This window comes from Sinohyriopsis cumingii, chromosome 10 (genome assembly GCF_028554795.1).
Source record: "Sinohyriopsis cumingii isolate HCF-2022 chromosome 10, ASM2855479v2, whole genome shotgun sequence".
NCBI lineage: Eukaryota > Metazoa > Mollusca > Bivalvia > Unionida > Unionidae > Sinohyriopsis > Sinohyriopsis cumingii.
Genome location: NC_142970.1, coordinates 42,525,581 through 42,545,190, shown reverse-complemented (window position 1 = coordinate 42,545,190; position 19,610 = coordinate 42,525,581). Strand labels below are relative to the sequence as shown.

The window sequence follows — 19,610 nt, the reverse complement described above, 5'->3', positions numbered from 1 at the left end:
TTGGTATACAGGTAAATAGTCTTCATGGAAATGGTCTGCATGTAAATGGTATGCATGTGAATGGTATGCATGTTAATTGCATGCTTGTAAATGGTATGCATGTAAATGGTATACATGTAAATGGTATGCATGTAAATCGTATGCATGTAATCGGTTTGCATGTAAATGGTATACATGTAAATGGTATGCATGTAAATGGTCTGCATGTAAATGGTATACATGTAAATGGTATGCATGTAAATGGTATGCATACAATCGGTATATATGTAAATGGTATGCATGTAAATGGTATGCATGTAAATAGTTGGTAAAATAGCTATAGCAAGATAATGTCTCTTTTTGCAATGTTTAATGCAACTCCAACTTTAAATAAAATCTGTCATAGCCATTGGTTGTACACTCTTGTGATGTCATCTCACTTAATCATTGGTTGTACACTCTTGTGATGTCATCGCAGTTAGCCATTGGTTGTACACTCTTGTGATCTCATCTTACTTAGCCACTGTTAATACACTCTTGTGATGTCGCCTCACTTAATAACTGGTTGTACACTCTTCTGATGTTGTCTCACTTAATCATTGGTTGTACACTCCTGTGATGTCGTCTCATTTAGCCATTGGTAGTACACTCCTGTGATGTTGTCTCACTTAATCATTGGTAGTACACTCTTGTGATGTCATCTCATTTAGCCATTGGTAGTACAGTCTTGTGATGTTGTCTCACTTAATCATTGGTAGTACACTCTTGTGATGTCGTCTCATTTAGCCATTGGTAGTACACTCTTGTGATGTCGTCTCACTTAATCATTGGTTGTACACTCTTGTGATGTCGTCTCATTTAGCCACTGGTAGTACACTCCTGTGATGTCATCTCACCTAATCATTGGTTGTACACTCTTGTGATGTCATCTCACTTAATCATTGGTTGTACACTCCTGTGATGTCATCTCACCTAATCATTGGTTGTACACTCTTGTGATGTCATCTCACTTAATCATTGGTTGTACACTCTTGTGATGTCGTCTCATTTTGCCATTGGTAGTACAGTCTTGTGATGTTGTCTCACTTAATCATTGGTAGTACAGTCTTGTGATGTCGTCTCACTTAATCATTGGTTGTATACTCGTGATGTCGTCTCATTTAGCCATTGGTAGTACACTCCTGTGATGCTGTCTCACTTAATCATTGGTAGTACACTCTTGTGATGTCGTCTCATTTAGCCATTGGTAGTACACTCCGAGTGGCCGAGTGGTCTAAAGCGCTCTTCGTTACGGATCACTGCCATCTCACCTCTGTCTGCGGCGGTTCGAGTCTAAGATTCAGCCAATGTGGGCATGTGAGAAAGCCTGCCAGTAGCTTCTTGTGGGTCGGTGGTTCTTTCCGGGGTTTTCCGGGTTCTCCCTCCACCATTAATACTGGCCGCCATGTATAGCCTATCGTGCTGAAAAATGGCGTTAAACCCCACAACAACAACATCATTTAGCCATTGGTAGTACAGTCTTGTGATGTTGTCTCACTTAATCATTGGTAGTACACTCTTGTGATGTTGTCTCATTTAGTCATTGGTAGTACACTCCTGTGATGTCATCTCACCTAATCATTGGTTGTACACTCTTGTGATGTCATCTCACTTAATCATTGGTTGTACACTCTTGTGATGTCATCTCATTTAATCATTGGTTGTACACTCTTGTGATCTCATCTTACTTAGCCATTGGTAGTACACTCTTGTGATTTGATATGTCATCTCACTTAACCATTTTTTGTACACTCTTGTGACGTGATCTCATTTAACCCTTGGCTGTACCCTCTTGTTAGGTGAGACAGTACTTAATCAACTTCATCCTGTTCATCCTGCATAGACAAATTAGCGTGTATGAGACCTCATGAAGAATTTACTTACTGACTCCTCCCTGCATAAACAGGACAGTTCAGGAGCTGATGGCCAGAATGATCATAATAATGCAACCTATGATACGGTAAATATCAAAGTCATACTTCACACCTCTTAATGCTGAGCGCCAAGTGAGGAAGCTGTTAGTACCATTCTTGTAAGTCTATGGTATGACACAGCCAGTACCTATAGCAGAATAATACAAATAGTACAAATATCAGATGAGAAGAAAAGTAAAAAAGAACAATACTACAATGACAAAACAATAAACAGCAGAAACAGTACAACAGCACAAATAGTAGAATAGAACAAATTAGAATAGTACACATATGAAAACAACACTGAAAAACAGCTAATAATCCCAAAATCTTGGTAATATTGTTCTATGTAGGGCAAATGATAATATACAAGTGTTCCAAACATCATGCAATGATTTTTAATACAATCGATTAACACTGCTGTGTAATAATTATCTGAGCGGTATCAAATTAACACTGCTGTGTAATAATTATCTGAGCGGTATCAAATTAACACTGCTGTGTAATAATTATCTGAGCGGTATCAAATTAACACTGCTGTGTAATAATTATCTGAGCGGTATCAAATTAACACTGCTGTGTAATAATTATCTGAGTGGTATCAAATTAACACTGCTGTGTAATAATTATCTGAGTGGTATCAAATTAACACTGCTGTGTAATAATTATCTGAGCGGTATCAAATTAACACTGCTGTGTAATAATTATCTGAGAGGTATCAAATCATGCATGCTTTTGATCCAAATGTTCATTAGGAACCAACAATCAAATGACAGCTGTTTTAATTTCCTTGTCTTTTAAGATCTAAAGTGCTCATCAAATGATAAATATAACAGACAAGAAAACATGCCATAGGTACATACAGATATGGAACTTGACCATAAGCATCTACAGACATAGAACACATGCCATAAGTACATACAGATATGGAACTTGACCATAAGCATCTACAGACATAGAAAACATGCCATAGGTACATACAGATATGGAACTTGACCATAAGCATATACAGACATAGAACACATGCCATAGGTACATACAGATATGGAACTTGACCATACGCATATACAGACATTGAACAAAGCCATCAGTAAATACACAGAACCATGCCACAACCACAAACAGACATTGAACATGCATTAAGCACACACATACAATTAACCATGCCACAACCACAAACAGATATTGAATATGCTTTAAGCACACACATTCAATTAACCATACCACAATGACAGACACTGAACATGCTTTAAGCATACACATACAATTAACCATGACACAACCACAAACACAGACTGAACATGCTTTAAGCACACACATACAATTAACCATGACACAACCACAAACAGACATTGAACATGCTTTAAGCACACACATACAATTAACCATGACACAACCACAAACATACATTGAACATGCTTTAAGCCCACACATACAATTAACCATGACACAACACAGAGATTGAATATGCTTTAAATACACATATACAATTAACCATGACACAACCACAAAGAGAGATTGAATATGCTTTAAGCACACACATACAATTAACCATGACACAACCACAAACATACATTGAACATGCTTTTAAGTACACATAAATTAACCATGTCACAACCACAAACAGACACTGAACATGCTTTAAGCACACACATACAATTAACCATGCCACAACCACAGACATACACTGAACATGCTTTATGCACACACATACAATTAACCATGCCACAACCACAAGCAGACATTGAACATGCTTTATGCACACACATACAATTAACCATGCCACAACCACAAACATACATTGAACATGCTTTATGCACACACATACAATTAACCATGCCACAACCACAAGCAGACATTGAACATGCTTTATGCACACACATACAATTAACCATGACACAACCACAAACATACATTGAACATGCTTTATGCACACACATACAATTAACCATGACACAACCACAAACATACATTGAACATGCTTTAAACACACACATACTATTAACCATGACACAACCACAAACAAGAGATTGAATAAGCTTTAAGCACACACATACAATTAACCATGACAACCACAAACAGAGACTGAATATGCTTTAAGCACACACAAACAATTAGCCATGCCACAACCACAAACAGAGACTGAATATGCTTTAAGCACAAACATACAATTAACCATGCCACAACCACAGAAATTGAACATGATTTAAGCACACACATACAATTAACCATGCCAAAACCACAAACAGAGATTGAATATGCTTTAAGCACAAACATACAATTAACCATGCCACAACCACAAACAGACATCGAACATGCTTTAAGCACACACATACAATTAACCATGCCACAACCACAAACAGAGATTGAATATGCTTTAAACACACACATACAATTAACCATGCCATAACCACAGACATTGTTGCTGTTGTTGTTGTAGGTGGAGGAAGAACCCTGAAAATCCCTGGAAAGAACCAACAACCCTCGAGAAGCTACTGGCAAGCTTTCTCACATACCTACAATGACTGAATCCGAGACTTGAACCTACACAGACAGAGATGAGATGGTACTGATCCATAACAGAGAGTGCTTTAGAAGACTCTGCCACTTGGGGACCCCAAACAGACATTGTACATGCTTTAAGCAAACACAAACCATTAAACATGCCACAACCACAAACAGACACTGAACATGCTTTAAGCACACACATACAATTAACCATGCCACAACCACAAACAGACAATGATTAACCATGCCACAACCACAAACAGACAATGAACATGCTTTAAGCACACACATACAATTAACCAAGCCACAACCACAAACAGACAATGAACATGCTTTAAGCACACACATACAATTAACCATGCCACAACCACAAACAGACAATGAACATGCTTTAAGCACACACATACAATTAGCCATGCCCCAACCACATACACTGTTGTTGTTGTTGTTGTAGCGTTTAACACCATTTTTCAGCACACAGTAGGCTATACATGGCAGCCAGTATTAATGGTGGAGGAAGAACCCAGGAGATCCCTGGAAAAAAAAAAACAACCCTTGAGAAGCTACTGGCAAGCTTTTTCACATACCCACATTGGCCGAATCCGAGACTCGAACCCACGCACACAGAGGTGAGATGGCATTGATCCATAATGGGTAGTGCTTTATACCATTCTGCTACTCAGGGCCCCCAAACAGACATTGCACATGCTTTAAGCACACACAATTAACCATGCCACAAGCACAAACAGACACTGAACATGCTTTAAGCAGCCAGAAGCACAGAAAGACACTGAACCATGCCATAAACACACAAAGTCAAAGAAACCATGCCATAAGCACACAAAGACTTGCAAACCAAGCCATCAGCACACAGAGAAATGGAAACCATGCCATAAGCACACACAGACACTGAGCCATGTCATAAGCATGCACAGACATCATGACATGCCATACACACACAGACATTTAGCCATGATATAAACACATTCAGACATTGAGCCATGCCATAAGCACACTCATTGAATGATGTCATAATCACACACAGACATTGAGCCATGCCATAAGTACACACAGATATGGAACCATGCCATAAGAACACACAGACATTAAGCCATGCCATAAGCACACACAAACACTGAGCCATGTCATAAACATACACAGGCAATGAGCATTGACATAAGCACACACAGTGAGTGGTGTCATAAGTACATGAAGACATTGGGCCAGACCATAAGCACACACAGACATTGAGCCATGCCATAAACACACACAGGCAATGAGCCATGCCATAAGCACACACAGACATTGAGCCATGCCATAAGCACACACACAGAATGATGTCATAAGCACACACAGGCAATGAGCCACCTCATAAGCACACACATTGAATGATGGCATAAGCAGACATAGACATTTAGCCATGCCATACACAAAGACAGACATTGAGACATGTCATAAGCACACACAGACATTGAGACATGTCATAAGCACACACAGACATTGAGACATGCCATACACTCAATCACGCATTGAGGGATGCCATAAGCACACAGACATAGAATCATGCCATAAGAACACAAAGACATTAAGCCATGTCATAAGCACACACAGGCATTGTGCCATTGTCTAAAGCACACAAGGCATTGAGCCATGCCATAAGCACACACAGGCATTGAGCCATGCCATAAGCACACACATATATGGAATGATGCCATAAGCATACACAGGCACTGAGCCATGCCATAAGCACACACGGGCATTGAGCCATGCCATAAGTACACACAGGCACTGAGTTATACCATAAGCACACACACATACTGAACCATGCCACAAGCACACACAGGCATTAAGCCATGCAATAAACACATACATACAAGGAAACCATGCCACAAGAACAGATAGACATGGAAAGGAGCCATGTCATAAGCACACACAGGCATTGTGCCATTGTCTAAAGCACACACAGGCATTGAGCCATGCCATAAGCACACACAGGCATCGAGCCATTGTCTAAAGCACACACAGGCATTGAGCCATGCCATAAGCACACACAGGCATTGAGCTATGACATAAGCACACATAGGCATTGAGCTATGACATAAGCACACACAGGCAGTGAGCCATGCCATAAGCACACACAGTCATTCAGCCATGCCATAAGCACACACAGGCATTGAGCTATAACATAAGCATACACAGGCACTGAGCCATGCCATAAGCACACACAGGCATTGAGCCATGCCATAAGTACACACAGGCACTGAGTTATACCATAAGCACACACACATACTGAACCATGCCACAAGCACACACAGGCATTAAGCCATGCAATAAACACATACATACAAGGAAACCATGCCACAAGAACATATAGATATGGAAAGGAGCCATGTCATAAGCACACACAGGCATTGTGCCATTGTCTAAAGCACACACAGGCATTGAGCCATGCCATAAGCACACACAGGCATTGAGCTATGACATAAGCACACATAGGCATTGAGCTATGACATAAGCACACACAGGCAGTGAGCCATGCCATAAGCACACACAGTCATTCAGCCATGCCATAAGCACACACAGTCATTCAGCCATGCCATAAGCATACACAGATATTGAACATGCCATAAGCACACACAGGCATTAAGCCATTCCATAAACACATACATACATGGAAACCATGCCACAAGCACAGAAAAACATTGAACCATGCTTTGTGGACACACATACATCGAAATTATGACATCAGCATACATAGGCATTGAGCCATGACATAAGCACACAGAGGCAATGAACCATGCCAGAAACACAAACAGATATTGAACATGCCATCAGCTCAAAGACAAAGAACCATGCCATAAGCACACTTAGACATGGAGTGTGTGTGATTTGGATTTTTATCTATGATGTCTGCAGTGTGGCAGTTTGTAATGATGTCTAACAGCAGAGCATCATGCAGCAGACATGTAGCATCATGTTCCACACAACAATCCAGTTATCCTGACACCAGGCCATCCAGCCCTAACTTTAACCTCTTAATGATGAATGCTAAGCAAGGCAGCTGCCAGTTCCATTTTTATAAGTCTTTTCTATGACTCAGCCAGGGTTTCAACCTGTGATCTGCATCCAAGGCAGGCACTTTTACCACTTAGTCCACTGGAGTGGTCCCACACATATACAAGGAAACCATGTCATACGAACACACAGACATGGAATGGAACCATGTCATAATCACACATATATATGGAAACCATGCCATAAGAACACACAGACATGGACTGGAACCATGTCATAATCACACATATATATGGAAACCATGCCATAAGAACATACAGACATGGAATGGAACCATGTCATAAGCACACATATACAATGAACCATGCCATTAAGAACACAGACATGAAATGGAACAATGTCATACAGACACACACATACACAGAAACCATGCCATACTAACACAGACATGAAATGGAACCATGTCATAAGCACACACACACAAGGAACCATGCCATAAGCACAAAAAGACATTAAATCAAGCAATAAGCACACACAGACATGAAACTATGCCATAAGTATTATCAACCTTCAGTCTGGAAAATAGCTCCTATAATTAACACTGGTTGTTGTTCTGTTGTTGTTCTTGGGTTTGATGCCATTTTTCAGCACAAGATAGGCTATACATGCCGGCCAGTATAACTGATGGAGGAAGAACCCTGGAAAACCCAGGGAAGAACCACTGACCCACGAGAAGCTACTGGCAGGCTTTCCCATGTACCCATGCTAGCCGAGCCTTGGACTCGAACCCACGCAGACAGAGGTGAGATGGCAGTGATCCAGAACGGTGAGCGCTTTAGACCACTCGGCCAATCGGGGCACCATTAACACTGGAATAAGTCAAAATATTTTGACATATCATACCACACTGAGAAAAGACCTCTGTTGACTCATCAAATCTGAATTATCCATCAATGTTGTATGAAAAGTCTCCAGGTCACATTTCTCAGAGGTGATAATCAATGCTGTCCACTCATCTTAGAATTCATTATAATCGTACTGAATACTCTCAAGCCCAAAATAAAATCCATATAAAGTTATGAAATTCTATATGGGTCTTTTCTTTCACTGCAAATTATACCATGATATTTGTATGACAACCATAACACATTATGTAAATGCATCATCATTGTTATTGGTTAATGAATGAGAACCACAACATAGTTATTACAGGTTAATGAATGGGATCACATCATCATTATTACTGGTACATGAATGGCAACTATGGGTCATGTGCCTTGTACCCAATGTCTGACTAATTCCTGACATCAGTACAATAATCATACAGTCCTATACCTAACTAATTCCTAAATCAGCAAAATAATTATACAGACATTGGCCTAACTATTTTCAAACATCACCAAAATAATCATAAAACCCTATGCCTAATTCCTAACATTAGCAAAATAATCATAATGCCCTATGCATAAGTAATTTTGAACATCAGCAAACTAATGATACAGTCCTCGGCCTAATTAATTTCTAACATTGGCAAGATAATTATACAACCCTAAGCCTAATTAACAACATCAGCAAATTAATTATTCTTTAACTTGTTTATGATTTTAACTTATATATTAAAATTATTATTACTTTGAGATGAACATATTTACTGAGGTTAAAGTCTATTTGTTTTAGAAATCAACTAATTCCTAACATCAGATTTTATCACTGTGATATATCAAGACTGTCAGCAAATCAACACTATTCCAGGATAATGGCACATAACACATACAAGACTGGAATTTATTTAGAACACCAATGAAATTCATTCTGAATAATCTAAATTGTTGTACTTGTGATATATTTTTTAGGACTACTTGAGATTTAATTCACAATATTGTAAGTTGCTTTATAAATGTTCACTTTGTATTACATGGAAATAAATCATTTGTTAAATGTGACAAAACTTGATTGATTTTACTGTTTTCTGTTACTTAGTTTTGGACCATTCACTCATAACATGATGGATTTTTTTTTCATTACTTAGTTTAAGAACATAGACTAATAACTAGAATTAGTGCCATCAGTGACATTTACCATATATAACTTCTAAAAGAGCTGGTTAAATTTCAGGAGTCACAAGAAGGCTAGCTGCACTACATCAACATCCAAGTTAAATGTAAGTGAGTGATTTGATAATAATTCTTCTCCTTTATAATTAATTACCTTCAACATCAACCTGTGCCACACTTAATGATGTACTTTAGTGTTTACCTTTAAGCACACACATAAAATTAACCATGTCACAAGCACAAACAGACATTGAACATGCTTTAAGCACACAAATACAATTAACCATGCCACACTAGAAACAGACATTCCACATGCTTTAAGCACACACATACAATTAACCATGCCACAAGCACAAACAGACATTGAACATGCTTTAAGCACACACATACAATTAACCATGCCACAATCACAAACAGACATTGAAAATGCTTTAAGCATGCATAAAATTAACCATGCCAGAAGCACAAATAGACAATGGACATGCTTTAAGCACAAAGATACAATTTACCATGCCACAACCACAGACATTGTTGTTGTTGTAGGGTTCAACGCCATTTTTCAGCAAAAAATAGGCTATACATGGCAGCCAGTATTAATGGTGGCGGAAGAACTTGCGAAGAACCACTGACCCTCGAGAAGCTACAGGCAAGCTTTCTCACATACCCACAAGGGCCGAATTTGAGACTCGAACCCACACAGACAGAGGTGAGATGGCATTCATCCATAATGGAGAGTGCTTTAGACCACGCTGCAACTTGTGGCCACCAAACAGACATTGCACATGCTTTAAGCACACACATAAAATTAACCATGCCACAAGCACAAATAGGCACTGAACATGCTTTAAACACACATACAATTAACCATGACACAAGCACAAACAGACATTGCACATGCTTTAAGCACACACATACATTTAACCATGCCACAATCACAAACAGACATTGCACATGCTTTAAGCAAACACATACAATTAAAAATGCCACAACTACAAACAGACATTGCACATGCTTTAAGCACACACATACAATTAACCATGCCACAAGCAGAAACAGACACTGCACATGCTTTAATCACACACATACAATTAGCCACGCCACAAGCACAAACAGACATTGCACATGCTTTAAGCGCACACATACAACTAACCATGCCAAAAGCACAGACATTGCACATGCTTTAAGCAAACACATACAATTAACCATGACACAACTATAAACAGACATTGCACATGCTTTAAGCACACACATACAATTAACTATGCCACAACTACAGACATTGCACATGCTTTAAGCACACACATACAATTAACTATGACACAAGCACAAACAGACACTGCACATGCCTTAAGCACACACATACAGTTAACCATGCCACAATCACAAATAGACATTGAACATGCTTTAAACACGCATACAATTAACCATGCCACAAGCACAAACAGACATTGCACATGCTTTAGGCACACACTTACAATTAACCATGCCACAACTACAAACAGACATTGCACATGCTTTAAGCACACATATACAATCAACCATGCCACAAGCACAAACAGACACTGCACATGCTTTAAGCACACACATACAATTAACCATGCCACAAGCACAAACAGACATTGTACATGCTTTAAGCACTCACATACAACTAACCATGCTACAAGCACAAACAGACATTGCACATGCTTTAAGCACACACATACATTTAACCATGCCACAATCACAAACAGACATTGCACATGCTTTAAGCAAACACATACAATTAACCATGCCACAACTACAAACAGACATTGCACATGCTTGAAGCACACACATACAATTAGCCATGCCACAAGCACAAATAGACATTGAACATGCTTTAAACACACATACAATTAACCGTGCCACAAGCACAAACAGACATTGCACATGCTTTAAGCACACACATACAATTAACCATGCCACAACTACAAACAGACACTGCACATTTTTTAAGTACACACATACAATTAACCATGACACAAGCACAAACAGACATTGCACATGCTTTAAGCACACACATACAATTAACCATGTCACAATCACAGACATTGCACATGCTTTAAGCACACACATACAATTAACCATGCCACAACTACAAACAGACATTGCACATGCTTTAAGCACACACATATAATTAACCATGCCACAAGCAGAAACAGACACTGCACATGCTTTAATCACACACATACAATTAGCCACGCCACAAGCACAAACAGACATTGCACATGCTTTAAGCGCACACATACAACTAACCATGCCAAAAGCACAGACATTGCACATGCTTTAAGCAAACACATACAATTAACCATGACACAACTATAAACAGACATTGCACATGCTTTAAGCACACACATACAATTAACTATGCCACAACTACAGACATCGCACATGCTTTAAGCACACACATACAATTAACTATGACACAAGCACAAACAGACACTGCACATGCCTTAAGCACACACATACAGTTAACCATGCCACAATCACAAATAGACATTGAACATGCTTTAAACACGCATACAATTAACCATGCCACAAGCACAAACAGACATTGCACATGCTTTAGGCACACACTTACAATTAACCATGCCACAACTACAAACAGACATTGCACATGCTTTAAGCACACATATACAATCAACCATGCCACAAGCACAAACAGACACTGCACATGCTTTAAGCACACACATACAATTAACCATGCCACAAGCACAAACAGACATTGTACATGCTTTAAGCACTCACATACAACTAACCATGCTACAAGCACAAACAGACATTGCACATGCTTTAAGCACACACATACAATTAACCATGACACAACTATAAACAGACATTGCACATGTTTTAAGCACACACATATAATTAACAATGCCACTAGCACACATAGACATTGAACATTGTTTAAGCACACACATACAATTAAATATGCCACAAGCATAAATAGACACTGAACATGCTTTAAGCACACATACAATTAACCATGCCACAAGCACACATAGACATTGAACATGCTTTAAGCACACACATACAACTAACCATGCCAAGAGCTCAAACAGACATTGAACATACTTTAAGCTGCTAAAAGCACAGAAAGATACTGAACCATGCCATAAACACACAAAGACTTGGAAACTAAGCCGTCTGCACACAGATAAATAGAAACCATGCCATAAACCCACAGACATTGAACCGTGCCATAAGCACACACAAACACTGAGCTATGTGATAAGCACACACAGCCATCAAGACATGCCATACACACAGAGACACTGAGTCATGATATAAACCCATTCAGACATTGAGCCATGCCATAAACACACAAGGAACATTAAGCCATGTCATAAGCTCACACAGAGATCAAGAAATGCCATACACACACAGACATTCAGCCATGATATAAAAACATTCAGACATTGAGCCATGCCATAAACACACAAGAAACATTAAGTCATGTCATAAGCACACACAGACACTGAGCCATGTCATAAGCACACACAGCCATCAAGACATGCCACGCACACACAGCCATCAAGACATGCCATACACAAAGAGACATTCAGCCATCATATAAAAACATCCAGACATTTAGCCATGCCATAAACACACAAACAACATTAAGCCATGCCATAAGCACACACAGGCATTGACCCATGACATGAGCACACACCTATACTGAACATGACATAAGCACACACATATACTGAGCCATGCATAAGCACAGACACTGAACAATATCATAAGCACACACACAGACATTGAGCCATGCCATAAGCACAAATATTGAGTGATGTCATAAGCACACACAGACATTGAGCCATGCCATAAGCACACACAGACATTGAGCTATGCCATAAGAACACCCACGGAATGATGTCATAGGCACACAGACATTGAACCATGCCATAAGCACACCCATTGAATTAGGCATTGAAGCATGCCATAAGCACCCACAGACACAGAACCCTGCCATAAGAACACACAGACATTAAGCCATGTCATAAGCACACACAGGCAATGTGCCATGCCTTAAGCACACACAGTCATTGAGCCATGCCATAATCACACACATCAAACCATGCCATAAGCAGAAATACTGAGCAATGATACAAGCACACAAATACATGGAACCATGCCATAAGCACAGTCAGACATTGAGCCATGCCATAAGCACACACAGGCATTGAGCCATGCCATAAGCACACACATCAAACCATGCCATAAGCAGAAATACTGAGCAATGATACAAGCACACAAATACATGGAACCATGCCATAAGCACAGTCAGACATTGAGCCATGCCATAAGCACACACAGGCATTGAGCCATGCCATAAGCACACACATCAAACCATGCCATAAGCAGAAATACTGAGCAATGATACAAGCACACAAATACATGGAACCATGCCATAAGCAGTCAGACATTGAGCTATGCCATAAGCACACACAGGCATTGAGCCATGCCATAAGCACACACAGGCATTGAACGATGCCATAAGTACACACAGGCACTGAGCTATACCATAAGCACACACATGCATTGAGCCATGCCATAAGCACAGACAGGCATTGAGCCATGCCATAAGCACACACACATATTGAACCATGCCACAAGCACACACAGGCATTAAGCCATGCAATAAACACATACATACAAGGAAACCATGCCACAAGAACACACATACATGGAAAGGAACCATGACATAAGCATACACAGGCATTTAGCCATGTCATAAACACACACAGGCATTGAACATGCCATAAGCACACACAGGCAATGAGCCATTCCATAAACACATACATACATGGAAAACATGCCACAAGCACACAACAACATTGAACCATGATATGTGGATACAAAGACATGGAAACTATGACATCAGCACACACAGGCCATGAACCATGCCAGAAGCACAAACAGATATAGAACATGCCATCAGCTCAAAGACAATGAAACATGCCATAAGCACACTCAGACATAGAGTGTGTGTGTGATTTGGATTTTTAGCTATGATTTGGCAGTGTGGCAGTTTATAGTGATGTCTAGCACCAGAGCTTCATGCAGTAGACATGTAGCATCATGTTCCACCCAGTCACCAAGTTATCCATACACCAGGCCGTCCAGTCCTAACTTTAATTTCTTAATTCTGAGTGCTAAGCAAGGCAGCTGCCAGTCCCATTTTTATAATTCTTTGCTATGACTCAGCCAGGGTTTCAACCCATGATCTTCATCCAAGGCAGACACTTTTAACACTTAGCCCACTGGAGTGGTTTCACACAAACGTGGAACCAGACATGGAATGGAACCATGTCATAAGCACACATATATATGGAAACCATGCCACACAAACACACAGACATGGCATAGAACCATGTCATAAGCACACACATACATGGAAACCATGCGATATGAACACTGACATGGAATGGAACCATGCCATAAGCACAAAAAGACATTGAATCAAGCAATAAGCACACACAGACGTTAAATTACGCCTTAAGTATTATCAACCCTCAGCCTGGAAAATAGTTCCTATAATTAACACTGGAACATATCAAAATAGTTTGACATATCATACCACACTGAGAAAAGACCTATATTGACTCATCAAATCTGAATTATCCATCAATGCCATATGAACGGATTCCAGGTCACATTTCTCAGGTGATAATCAATGCTGTCCACTCATCTTAGAATTTATTATAATGGTACTGCATACTCGCAAGCCCAAAATAAAATCCATATAAAGTTATGAAATTCTATATGGGTCTTTTCTTTCACTGCAAATTATACCATGATATTTCCATGACAACCATAACACATTATGTAAATGCATCATCATTGTTATTGGTTAATGAATGAGAACCACAACAATGGGATCACATCATCATTATTACTGGTACATGAATGGCAACTATGGGTCATGTGCCTTGTACCCAATGTCTGACTAATTCCTGACATCAGTACAATAATCATACAGTCCTATACCTAACTAATTCCTAAAATCAGCAAAATAATTATACAGACATTCGCCTAACTAATTTCTAATATCAGCTAAACAATCAAACAGTCCTTGGCCTAAGCATTTTCAAATATCACCAAAATAATTATAAAGCCTTATTTCTAATTCCTAACATCAGCAAAATAATCATAATGCTCTATGCATAAGTAATTTTGAACATCAGCAAAATAATGATACAGTCCTAGGTCTAATTAATTCCTAACATTAGCAAAATAATTATACAAACCTATGCCTAATTAACTACATCAGCAAAGAAATTATTCTTTAACTTGTTTATGATTTTAACTGATATATTAAAATTATTATTACTTGAGATGAACATATTTACTAAGGTTAATGTCTATTTGTTTTAGAAATCAACTAATTCCTGACATGAGCAAAATAATTATACAGCCCTATGCCAATTAACAACATCAGTAAAGTAATTATTTTTAACGTGTTTATGATTTAAATTTACATATTAATATAATTATTACTTTCAGATGAACATTTTTACTGAGGTTAAAGTCTACTTGTTTTAGAAATCAAGAATATTCTAGAAGCAAGTTAGTTATGAATTTGAAGAAAAATTGGACAATATCCTGGTTCTGTTGTTGTGTCTTAGCTTTTAATAAAAAGTTGTTTACTTCAGAATTACTCATTCCATATCTTAATATCAGTTGCTAAATTACACTATGGAATTATTGTGATTTCATTCATGAACATTTTAGATTTTATCACTGTGATACATCAAGACTGTTAGCAAATCAACACTATTCCAGGCTAATGGCATATAACACATACAAGACTGGAATTTATTTGGAACACCAATGAAATTCATTCAGAATAATCTAAATTTTGGTACTGTGACATAATATTTTAGGACTATTTGAGATTTAAATCACAATATTGTAAGTTGCCTTTTAAATTTTCACTTTGTATTGTATGGAAATAAATCATTTGCTAAATCTAATAATACTTTATTGATTTTACTGTTTCCTGTTACTTAGTTTAGGACCATTAACTCATAACATGATGGATTTTTTCCATTACTTAGTTTAAGACCATAGACCCACAACAGGAATTAGTGCCATCAATGACATTTACCACATATTAACTTCTATGCAGCTTGTTAAATTTGAGGAGTCACAGTGCTGGCTGCACTCTATCAATATCCAAATTAAATATAATTGGGTGATTTGATAATAATTCTTCTCTTTTAGAATTAATTACCTGCTGCATCAACCTGTGCCACACTTAATGATGTACTTTAAGCTAGTATTTACCTTTTGAAATGAATACATTATTACAAGTCATTATTTTTTAACATGAATATTACGCACAAATCATGAGAATATTGGAGACAAAAATAGTTTGCAATGATTTCCTTTTAGCTGCCATATTATGATAAGAAAATATTACACACTGTTCAGTAAAAGATATAAATAAATTAAAAAAAAATAAAAGATAAATGCATCTTCTTAATTTTAGTTAAGGTTTTGCAAGGACCCTGCACACAACTTAGAGAGTAATGAAACAGGCAGTTTTCTAGTCTTTACGGTAATTGCATCCTTCAAAATCAGAACAAGTCTCTTTGTCAATTACTACAGTCAATGACTAGCAAGATCACCATACACCACTGTATACAAGCGATTTGGAAATAGCATGAATCCGTCGCCAAACCCGGTATAATACGGTCAGCAAAACCTGAGTCAACCGATACCGTAATCATGAGAATGACCTAATTGATTCAGAATGAATACGTTGATAATAATTACGGAATCAAGTAAATCTAACTTCACTTGCGCGTCATACGGGAATGGGGAAGGCTAAACTGGTTTTTGTTTTTTTAAACGATATACAATTTTCTGATGGGAAGAAAAACAGTTAAAATTACCCTAATAAAGGCTGCCGGAAGCAAAGATCAGCTGATTACAGATGCGTATACATGTACGTGTAGCCTCCTGATGATTTGGAAAGACACAAGTTTGACATGATAAGGAGACATTTTCTAGATGGGAGCCGATTGCGGAGATAACGTGTGATCACTAGAGATGATATTTAATAGATGTCACAGCTTCTTATACAACATACTGGACTTCATCAGATGCTGTTAAAACTCAATGGGCATGTGCAGGACAGGTCGAGACTAACACGCCCGTATGGAAGGCGGCACGAGTTACCAAATTCCGGTTAAGCAGCAAATTGTGGATAAATTGTGAATAAAGTATTTTCCCTGGTATCAATTTCATATCCATTTTGGTGTAAACAGTTATCCTGTTTAATACGTTTATCCTCTTATGATGATTTAGGATTTTCACATTTTTTCCAAGTTGTCCAATATTGTTCACATATTCCAAAAGACATCCAAATTCCAAGCCTTAGCTAAGTTCTGACTGTAGAATATTTAAGGCCTGGGAATTTTCGATTTTGCATCGAACAAATCGATTCACAAGCGACGAGACCCCTCAATTCCCTTCTCAAGGAGATGTAATCAACCCGGCTTTACCTAGTCGGTAACACCTTAACTAACCTTCCATTTCGAATCGGAATGAATGCTTTATATAAAAGATAACCTAGCTAACCGTCGATTACTAATCCAAATTAATGATTTATATAAAGATAAGCCAGCTGACCTGAGATTAAGAATCCGAATAAATGCTTTATATAAAGATAACGCCATCAAAATTAGGATGATATAACAAAGAGTGGATATTTAAAAATTCCTTACAATTACAGCCTAACGCCGTCATATGTGATTTTTGCCTTATTCGCTCCATCATCCGAGTAGGGGAAGGCCATATTTCCTTTTATATGGATGTGAGGCTTTAGCGGTCGACAAGTAATTGGAACCATTGTTTTGGGGTAACGCTGGATCATTAAGGCACGAGAGGATAATGATAATAAATGTATGTATGTATGTATGTATGTATGTATGTATGTATGTATGTGTTGGTAACTTCTATATGTTATTGTTCGTCGTGTCGTCATAATTCTCCACACCTTCTCTTTATTAGTATTAAAATAGAATAAGTATATATCTAGTATGCATGTACCAGTCGGCAATTTCTATATGTAACTCGTACTAGTAACAGTATGCATGTACCAGTCGGTAATTTCTATATGTAACTCGTAGTGATAACAGTATGCATGTACTAGTTGGTAATGTCTATATTTTAACTCGTACTGGTAACACTATGCATATACCAGTCGGTAATTTATATATGTAATTCGTAGTGGTAACATTATGCATGAACCAGTCGGTAATTTCTATATGTAACTCGTACTGGTAACGGTATGCATGTACCAGTTGTTAATTTATATATGTCACACGTACTAGTAACAGCTGCAACAGCATCTCATTATCAATAAATTAATAATAACAGTAGTAATAGTTCTGACGTAATGGTAGCATTACGGTAGCAGTAGTAGCAGTAGTAGTAGTAATAGTTCTGACGTAATGGTAGCATTACGATAGTTGTAGTAGCACTAAGATAGTAGTAGTAGTATTAGTAAAAGTAGTATTAGTAGTATTATTAGTAGTAATATTATTTTTTTTTAAAGTTATCGGCTCTTCTTCATACAGTTTACCTCTGAAGTTCAGAAAGTGAAAATGACCAAGTGGAGCTAGCACCTTTTTTGAAAGGTACAGATCTGGAGTAAGGCCAAGCTGTATACTCTGTAACCTCATATCACACCAATAAATCATACACCGAAACAAAGGGAAGTAAAGGTTTATACCTAAAATACACAAGGTCTTTTTTAAATAGCCAGTAGACCTAGTGAGGAAAGCCGGGGAAATTCTTTTTCTTTACAATTCTACACCCCCACCCCACCCCACCCGCAAAATACGAAACTGTAGGGCACCACCATAAGCAGGAATACGGTAATAGTAGTAGTAGTGGTGGTGGTTAGTAGTAAACAGATGATTGTGAGCTAGCTAGATGGCTACAGTACCTCGATGCTAGTGGTCGTGGGTTTGAACCCAGCAGAATCATACAATTGGTTTATAAAAGTAGTACTTAGCAGCTGCCTCTCACTAGCACCTGCTACATGTCTGCGGCGTAATGCCCCAGT

At 38.3% G+C, this 19,610-nt stretch overlaps 1 protein-coding gene and 1 long non-coding RNA gene across 3 annotated transcripts in view; one reads left to right on the top strand and one right to left on the bottom strand.

Annotated features, from left to right (window-relative positions):
• Positions 1-19,610, top strand: part of LOC149789934 (uncharacterized) — a 593,258-nt gene that overhangs the window by 429,946 nt on the left and 143,702 nt on the right. The window lies entirely within an intron of this gene.
• On the bottom strand, positions 335-17,686 carry LOC149789938 (uncharacterized). Of its 2 annotated transcripts, XR_016423767.1 has the most exons (3): positions 17,431-17,661; positions 1,474-2,079; positions 335-1,210 (listed from the first exon to the last, which is right to left on the bottom strand). It is a non-coding gene; the product is annotated as an uncharacterized LOC149789938 (long non-coding RNA). The 2 variants fall into 2 exon arrangements; XR_016423766.1 differs by having other exon boundaries at positions 335-2,079; positions 17,431-17,686.